Consider the following 9,069-nt stretch of genomic DNA (forward strand, 5'->3'; position numbering starts at 1 on the left):
TTTGCAGAGGTAAAATTCAGGCCTCCCGTCCTGCTGTCGGTGTAGACGAGGTTGCTAGACCTTGGCATCCTGGTTTCACTTGATGAGGTACCAAAAGAGAATTCTGAAAGGCTTTGAGCTTTATCCAGGTATTGCTTAGTTCTGGATTGCATCTGACTCTCTTTGTCTGTCCCTCTACCTAACTTGGTTATTGCAGTGGACGCAGGACGGTTTGGCAATACATTGAAAGGCACTTGACAGGTAGTTTTACTAACTTTCTTCTGATTGTTCTTCAACAATCTGCTGTGATGTTGAGGGCCAAGCCCTTTTGAGCCTTCAATTTTAGGGCTACCAGGATTTTCAATCTTAATCTTGCTCGAGGCATCGCTCCCAAGCTTCCTTCCTGGGGACATCCCTTTCTGAGGCAATTTCGATTTGGAAAACCCCTTGTGACCATGTTTCTGTGACACTGGAAAGATTAATGTCTGTTCTGATCTATTTAATTTCTTCCTTTGTCCTTCCAAGTTACACGTCTGAGGTCTGGAAATGCCGTCTCTAGTTGCAGTTCTTTGTGCTGCACCCTTCCGGGTCTGGGGCCCTGGAGAAGGATCCTCCTCCTGAAGAACAGTCAAAGAAGAGGAGTTTAACTCCAGCATGGAGTATGTGCCCTTTATTCTCCTGTCGCCATTACAGCTTAAGCGGCCCTTTGGTCCCTGGAGCTGAGGTATGCCCGATAATCGTCTAGTAGTGCCTCGGGATAATTTTCCTTCATTTTGAAGACCAGAGGTTTGAGAAGAACTCGAGGCAAACTCTGAAAAGACAGTAACAGCAGCAGGTTTTGGAATACAGCTATTTCACACAACTTTGCTGATTAGAGATGGTCAAAAATAAAATAACGAAATGTTATTGAAGCAACTAGCAACAGTACCTGCCCTATGGGCGGGGCTTCAATTGGGAAGCCCAAATGAAAAGGCAAAATATCAGAAATTGAAGGCTTTTTTTATTTTAAACGATTCATATAAACATCCGTTGAATCATATCACATGCAAATCAACAAAATCTAAACAGTACATGGCGCTCATTTTGAAAAAAGGTTGAATTCTGCAAAACTGAAGCGGCCGCTACACGTCTTTCTCAGTCGCACGTTTATGTGTGAAGAGTGCGCGCCGAATCTGTAACACGGAAGCGGCCGCTACACCTGTTTCTCAGTTTCTTTGCACACGCTGTCATGTTACTTCGGAGCCGCACATTTATATAGGAAGAGTTCGTGAGGAGTCTATCTACTCTCTCCTGGTACGTAGAATAAACAGTATTTGTAGAATTTCAACAAAAGCCACATCACTGTTCATATCGGTAAATATTATTCCATCGTGTTTGGAAAAATTGGAAAATTCGAAAACTTGGAAAACTTGTAAAAACAATACAGCCTATTTTATTCCCAGGGGTCCCAGGAATACCCACCCAAAATATTGTTGCGATCGGTTGAGCCGTTTTTGCGATACCTTCGAACGAACGGACGGACATTTGGTGAATTATAGTAAGATACTTCAGAATTGACAGGTTTAAAACACGTAAATAATATGAGCTCTTTTAAAAATTCAACGGTGTCAGTCCGTGGACTGCTGAAAACCTCCACATATTTCCATAACACAATGGCATACTCTTTTAAAGTGATATCATTGGATATTTAATGTACTTTAGCAAGAGCAAACAGGATAGGACAGCAAGCTAAACATTCCTTCTTAATTTCAGCATTTCTATCATGACAGTGAATTAGCAGGAAGACAATTTGTAGTCAGATTTATGCTCTGTCGGGAATATACATCGGATTAGGCAAACCAAAGATGATTCCACTCTCGTTGAGAAATTGTGACATCTCAGTATGTTGGCAATTGGATGAAACAGTTTTCTGCAGACTTCACCTTGTGTCCAATAAGTTTTCTCCATATCACCACCAGTGAAACTTCGACTGCGGTGCGTAATCCGATTCGTGCTTGGACAAACGAGTCTAAGATAACGAAAGCAGGAGAAATGTTTGCAAAGGGTACAGAGATTAAATCATTACATACATGTGAATGTTGGTCGTTTCACTGATCAAAAGCTTGACATGGTGTGGGTAAAAAAATTACCTGGAGTTCAGAGGGTGTCGAGTTTGACTCATGGCGCCTTGTCCTGCAGGTTAATCGCATTCTATGAAAAAACATGGTTGGGAGATTCAGAACTCAATGCACCAATGAGACAAAAGCAAAACATTTTTTTCTACAATCAAACTAAAAGAAATAAGGCAATTGTCTGTATGTGTGTAGCGTATGTGTGTAGTGTATACAGGGTGTTTCAAAAAAGTGGACTATTTGAGCAGGCTGATTTTTTGTCGTTTCTAATGCTATAACCTTCTCTCTTGCAGGTTATGGTGGTGGTGGTATGCCATTTCTAACATGTAGTCAGTAGGACCCTACATCAACTATGATGTTCACAGTGGAACAAAAAGTGAAAATTGTGGCTTTGTGGTTTGAGACAAAATCCTACGTGTGGGTGCGCCACCGACACTGTCAGTATTACAATGTTCACCCCTGTAATGGACCTTCCAATGGGAGCATTGAGCAGTTTGTGGAGCACTTCCAAGCACATGGAAGTGTGAAGAATCACAATGAAGGCAACTGTGGCCGCGCACCGAGTGTTACCAAGGACCAAGGGAACATTGATCTTGTGAGATTCTGCTATCGAAAATCCAAAGAAATCCCATCGTCGGCGTTCCCAAGAACTGGCGATCTCAGCCTCATCTGTGTGGCGCATTCTCACTTCGGAACTCAAGCTCTACCCCTACATCATATATGTAAGGCATAAACTAATGCTGAATGACATTGCAAGATGAGTAACAATGTGTGATTGTTTCAGTGACCGAATGGAAAGGTACCCAAATTGGATCAATGCGTTGTGGTTCAGTGATGAAGCACACTTCCATTTGAATGGGATTATCAACAACACAACAAAATCATCTGGGGTGCTGAGCCTCCTGAAGAGGTGTCTGAGATGTCTCTCAAAGGTCCCAATTCCACTTGTTTCTGTGCATTGAATGTCAGACGGGGTATGCTGGGACCATAATGGTTGGAGGACATCAATGGTAAGACGGTAACAGCCAACGGCGAGTGGTACCGCGAGGTCTTATGCCGATGCACTGCTGATCTCACTCAACTACTGTCTCCAAACCAACTCAGACTTGCAAGGTTCATTCAGGACGCTGCCCCACCACACCCTGCAGGTGAAACCATTGACTTGCTCCACCAGCTGTTTGGAAACCGTTTCATCAGTCTGTGTCAATCGGACCAATGGTTGCCGAGAAAATGAATTTTAAAAATGCAGACAAGTACGTACGCCACACGAACAAAAGCGAATGCCTAACCCTGCTTTTCGCTTCGCGAGCACAGGGGTAACAAAATAAGGAAAAAGAGGACCAAAAGGAAATCAACATTCCGTTTCTGGTCTTGCTGGTGAGGGTTCGTTTATTCTCAGCTCTCCATGCTATCCATCGAAATCGAAGTTAAGTAATTGTTCCCATTTGTATTTTCGTTATAACTATTTATTTTATGGTGTATATATTGTCTCCCGACGAAGATTTTCGGTGCAAATCTTTCATACCTGTATTGAAAATCGTGTTAATTCGGGTCGTGTTTTGAGGCCTTGTAGTTGTACAGTGAACACTGTACAACCTTGAGGCTTTGTTTTTCTCTCAGCGGTCCGTGTTTTTGTGATCCAATAACTTTCGTTCTCTGTTTTCCCAATCTTTTCACCCCATAGCCCTCTTCCTTGTGTAAATCACAACTCAAAAAAAATCCAAAAAAAAAACATTTCCTTCTCTGTTCTCATTCGTTTATTCATTCTTATTCGTTCGTTCGTTCGTTCTTCGACGACGTGTTTCTCCCCCATTTCCCCAGATAGATTGTCAAATTTCCACTCGTTATTTTATCGTCCATGCGTTATTGTTTTGATTATAGTTACTTTTGGTTTGAATTTCCTGTAACTTGTAATTATTTAATCGTGTTCTGCTCCTCGTGTGCGGCCTTGTAGTTGTACCCCCGTCGGTGTTTGTTATCTTAATCGTGTTTTGCTTGGCTCTTAGTTTTTTTCCCTTCTACCCCGAACATAATACTCTGTCTAACGTTCTAAATCCCCACCTCCCCCCCCCCCCCACCCCCAAAAACCAAACAAACAAACAAAAAAACCAAAAACATTTATTTCCCTTTCTCCACGTGTACTGTTGACTCATCCTGTATTTTCTGTCCAGGTGTGCTGTTCGCCCCGCCCCCATTAACTCCTTGCCATCCACCGTTTGCCCTTCAAGTGACTCGTGGTGGTCCCTCTCGGCTCTCCCCCCGTTGGTATTTTTGTGCACATAAGATTGTTCACGGTTCTGTTTAAATATTATTTAAATATGTATAACCTTTCCCCTTCAGTGTTTTACTCAGTGGTATTTTACAACACGCTGTTTTTCTTCCTATTTAAAAGGCTTTTCTCAATTTCCTCTCCAACTCATTCCACCTCAAAAAAAAGAAATTCAATATCTTATACGTCTCCCTCACTACATGGTCTAAATTCACATTCATTCCATCCCTCCTCCATCATTCTGAACCGGATTGCTAACTTGAAAATCACAACAAACCCAATTTGTTTTCAATGTTCGTCTTTCATTAATCATCCACTTTCTAAACTCCCCTCTTGCCCCTCCCATCCAAATCCCTCCCCTTGCACCTACACTCCTAAACTCCCCCCTTGCCCCGCCACTCTTAAACTCCCCCCCTACCCCTCCACTCTTGAACTCCCCCCTTGCCCTTCCCCTCCTAAACTCCCCCCTCACTCCTCCCCTTCAAAACTCCCCCCCAACCCCTCCCATTCAAATCTCCCCCCATACCATTCCTCTCCAATTCTCCCTCCTCCCCCCTCCTCCTCAGAGCTGCCTCCTCCCCACTTCGTCTCCCTTCTATCTCATACCTCCACCCCCCCAACCTTCTTCTTTCCTCTGCCCCCCCTCAAACAACCCCTCTCTGTGCCTCATCCCTTCACCTTCAAACCTTTCATCCTCCTCATCCTTCCCTTTCTTGGAACTCTTCTGCAATCGCTGACACACTAACAACTGCTCTCCCTACCTCCCCCTCTCATCCTTCATCTTACCCTACTCCTCCCCTCCCCTGTCCTGTACCCGATGCTCCCCCACTCTCTTCATTAACGGTATGGACCTCAAATATCCGGGGCCTTCGCTCAAACCTGACTGATCTCTCCATACAGGTTGCTTCTATTCTGACAATCCAGACTTGATCTGCTTAACAGAGACTTTCCTCCTTCAAGATGTCTCTGATTCCTTAATATCTCTTCCTGGTTACTCCCTCCTCCGGTATGATAGACCTGAGCCTCGGCCTGGTGGTGGGGTGGCTATCTTTATCAAAAACTCTCTTCCTCACTCTCCTTGCACTGCCCTCTCTCCTCCTCACCCCCAGGAGTACCTCTGGCTACGGCTTCCTCTCCGCTCCCACCTTTTGTTCATATGTGTTCTGTACCATCCCCCAAACAGTGATGACTCCATCTACATTTCACTGTCTGACAACATGGACCAACTTCTATCCACTCATCCCAACTCTCTCTTCCTCATATGTGGTGACTTCAATTGTCATCATGCCACCTGGTTGGGTGTGGGTTCCTCTCTCACCAGTCATGGCACCTCAGCAAAGGACTTCTGTGACTCACTGGGATTGACCCAATCTGTCAATTTCCCGACCCGGATCTCAGCCAATGGAGTATCTTCTCTTCTAGACTTGGTTATGACTAACTTCCCTGCGAATGTCTGCTGCTCTTCTTCTGCTCCAATCGGTTCTTCTGATCATGTGCTTGTCAAAGTGGACATCTCTCTGGCCATTCTCAGAGAGCCTCCTCAGCGTCGACGAGTCTGGCATTTCACTCAGGCCGACTGGGACGGTCTTCAAGCAGCCATCAATCGTCTGGATTGGTCTCCCATCTCCACTGCCTCTGACATCAATTCTTCCTGGGAATTCTTCCAAAGCAAACTGATCTCTCTCATGCACAGATTTATCCCATCTCGCCTTCAGTTGTCTTACCCTTCCTCCCGTCCATGGTACACTGAATCTTGTGGTGAGGCAGTTGCCCTGAAACAACTTGCCTTTGCCTCTTGGAAGGCTAATCCAACTGAAGGAAATCTCAGTTCCTTCCACCAAGCTCGGAACAAGTGTGTGTCTACCCTCAGGAGTGCCAGGAAGCACTATCTCTCCTCACTCAAGAATGAACTCTCAAACCTGTCTCCTTCCTCCAAATCCTGGTGGCGTCTGGTCAAATCCGTTTCTGGTGTTTGTTCCCCCTCCATCCCCTCCCTTACCTCAAATGGCCACACAGTTGACATCGCACGTACCAAAGCCGAATGCCTCAACTCTGTGTTTGCCTCAAAATCCTTAGTCCCAAACCCATCTCTCTCTGTTCCCACCTTTCCCAGTCGAACCAAACTGCTCCTGGACTCTGTGACCTTCTCTCCTGACAAGGTGGAGGAGTTTTTGTCAAACCTCGACTCTGATTCTGCAACTGGACCAGATGGCATCAGCCCACGGGTCCTAAAATCCTGCTCTGCCGCTCTATCTCACCCTCTCTCTGTTCTTTTCACCCTATCCTTTGCTCAAGGTCATCTGCCAGCATCCTGGAAATCAGCAAACATTACCGCTTTACACAAAAAAGGTGCAAAAACAGATCCTTGCAACTACAGACCAATCAGCCTGCTCCCAATTATCAGCAAAGTCATGGAATCCATCATTGCTTCGGATATGAAATCTTTCCTCTTCTCCAATGGCTTGATCTCTGATCATCAATTTGGTTTCAGACCAGGTCACTCTACTCTGGACATGCTGCTTCTGCTGTCTCAACAATGGATGGAGGTCCTCAATGCCAAACAGGAAATCAGAGCTGTCTCCGTTGACATATCACGTGCCTTTGATACGGTCTGGCACCCAGCTCTGCTCACCAAACTCTCCTCCTATGGTATCCATGGAAATCTCCATGCATGGCTTGCGGACTTCCTCTCTGGTTGTAGTCAACGTGTGGCCCTGAATGGATTTCTCTCATCTCCCCTTCCCGTTCAGGCTGGAGTTCCCAACTGTAGTGTTCTGGGCCCTGTGCTTTTTCTGGTCTTCATCAATGATCTCTCTGACTCTCTTGAAAATCCTCTGTATCTCTTTGCTGATGACTCCACTCTCTGCCGCTCCATTCCTCTTCCCTCAGATCGGCAGTCTGCAGCCTCCTCACTCTCTGAAGACCTGGACAAAATCACAGACTGGTCAAACATGTGGAACATGTCTTTCAATCCTGACAAATCTCACACTCTTACTATGTCTCTCCGAAAAGATCGACTGGACAACCCTCCCATCTACTTTCTCAACAATCCTCTCCAAGAAGTTCTGTCGCTCAAGCTTTTGGGTCTCACCATCTGCCATGATCTTTCTTGGGAAAACCACATTTCCAAGCTGGCCTCCAAAGCCAGTCGCCGACTGGGCATCCTCCGTCGTGAAGTCCTTCCTAGGCACACCTGAGCTCCTCACCACATACAAGGCTTTCATCCGCAGCTCAATGGAATACTGTTCTCCCCTATGGGCTGGTGCTCCTGCCTCACACCTGGCTCGGCTTCACGCTGTTGAATCCAAAGCTTTCAGAATCATTGGAATCTCCCGCGATGAAGCTATCTCTGAGGGCCTTTCACTCACTCACCGCAGGCAGGTAGGTGGTCTTTCTGTCTTCTACCGACTCCTCTCCGGCCTTGCTCCCCCAGCTCTCTCTGTGCTCTGTCCCCCAAATATTCCTACAGGTCGCACAAGATCTGCCAGCCACCCTCTGATAGTTAAACTGCCGAAATCTCGGCTCTCTGCTCACCTTCACTCTTTCATTCCTCTTTTCTCCCGCCTCTGGAACAAACTCCCACACTCACTTCAATCACACTCCTCCCTCCAGGTCTTCAAAACAGCTGTTCACCACCATCTCTTATCTTCCCCCATCCAAAACCTTGATCTTTTCTACCCCCACTAATTCACCCCAGATCCACCTTGTTTGAAATTCCAACTTCTTTCCTGGAAGTCTTGGCAGTGTCCATATGTTTTATACCTCTCCCACCCCCCCCCCTTCCCATGCCTCTCCCCCAAAGCCCTCTCCCTCCCACAGTTCTCTTGATGTCTCCATGTCTCTCGGTCCCTGCTCTCAAATGTTGTGTTTGTGTCCTTCCCCCTCTCTCCCCATCTTGTCTACCGCTCCCGATGTTATTTGTTTTGTGTGTCTGTTTGTCTTTCTGTGTGATTAATGTTCGCTCTTTCACGAGCCTCGATCTTGTATACAAAAAAAAAAAAAAAAAAAAAACAAACATTGTCGTGTGTCTACCCTGTCGTGAAGACCTCAGGGTGACGGGATGGCCGACTGCGCTTTACCTCCGAGGTATATACCCAAACTATGGCAGTTCCTTTTACACGGGCGGGGTGGAGTGTAAGAAGGCTTACCTGAACGGATGTCACTGGGCGTCCTCGAACCCATGACAAATAAACAAGACAGACAAGAAATTGAAAATGTACAAATAATGGGTTTAATGAAAATAATGCCAGGGAACAAAGAATGTGTGGTAAAATATAATTTCTTTATTGAGGCACCTCTACACGGACTCCGATACAACACAAGGGGAAAATAAACACAAGTAAAAAATGTAGTGTGGCACTCAGCTCCGGTCTCAACAATGGTTTTGGTGGCGTCGACGGTTCCACGTCCCTGCGCAGGAAGACATGCGTTGGCCCAAAGTCGCATTCACCGCCAGCCGCCGACGCAAAGCGAACAGGCCAGAGGTCCTCCCGAGGTCTTTCTCGCTCAGCTGCACCGAGCTCTGACAGTCCCAAACTTCCCAGGTGCGCACGACACGAAACGCAGCTGTCACGAGCCAACACCCAGAGAGAGAGAGAGAGAGAGAAGGATGCGTCCTCCTTTACAAACGCCCGGAACAGGGAGAGCGAATATGCGACTGCCTGTCACAAACTTGGCACAATAGAGAGAGAGCGAATGTGTGACTGCTCA

The 9,069-nt window shown here is 46.2% G+C and overlaps 1 long non-coding RNA gene across 1 annotated transcript in view; it reads right to left on the reverse strand.

The window, feature by feature from the left end:
• Window positions 1-962: 962 nt before the first annotated feature.
• The window catches only part of LOC137432602 (uncharacterized), a 28,256-nt gene continuing 20,149 nt past the window's right edge, over window positions 963-9,069 (reverse strand). Inside the window, exons 2-3 of the long non-coding RNA XR_010985530.2 lie at window positions 2,109-2,169; window positions 963-1,987 (exon numbers count right to left, since the gene is read on the reverse strand). This is a non-coding gene — a long non-coding RNA (uncharacterized LOC137432602). The remainder of the gene's footprint in view (window positions 1,988-2,108; window positions 2,170-9,069) is intronic.

Source organism: Myxine glutinosa, chromosome 8, assembly GCF_964187855.1.
Source record: "Myxine glutinosa chromosome 8, kmMyxGlut1.1, whole genome shotgun sequence".
NCBI lineage: Eukaryota > Metazoa > Chordata > Myxini > Myxiniformes > Myxinidae > Myxine > Myxine glutinosa.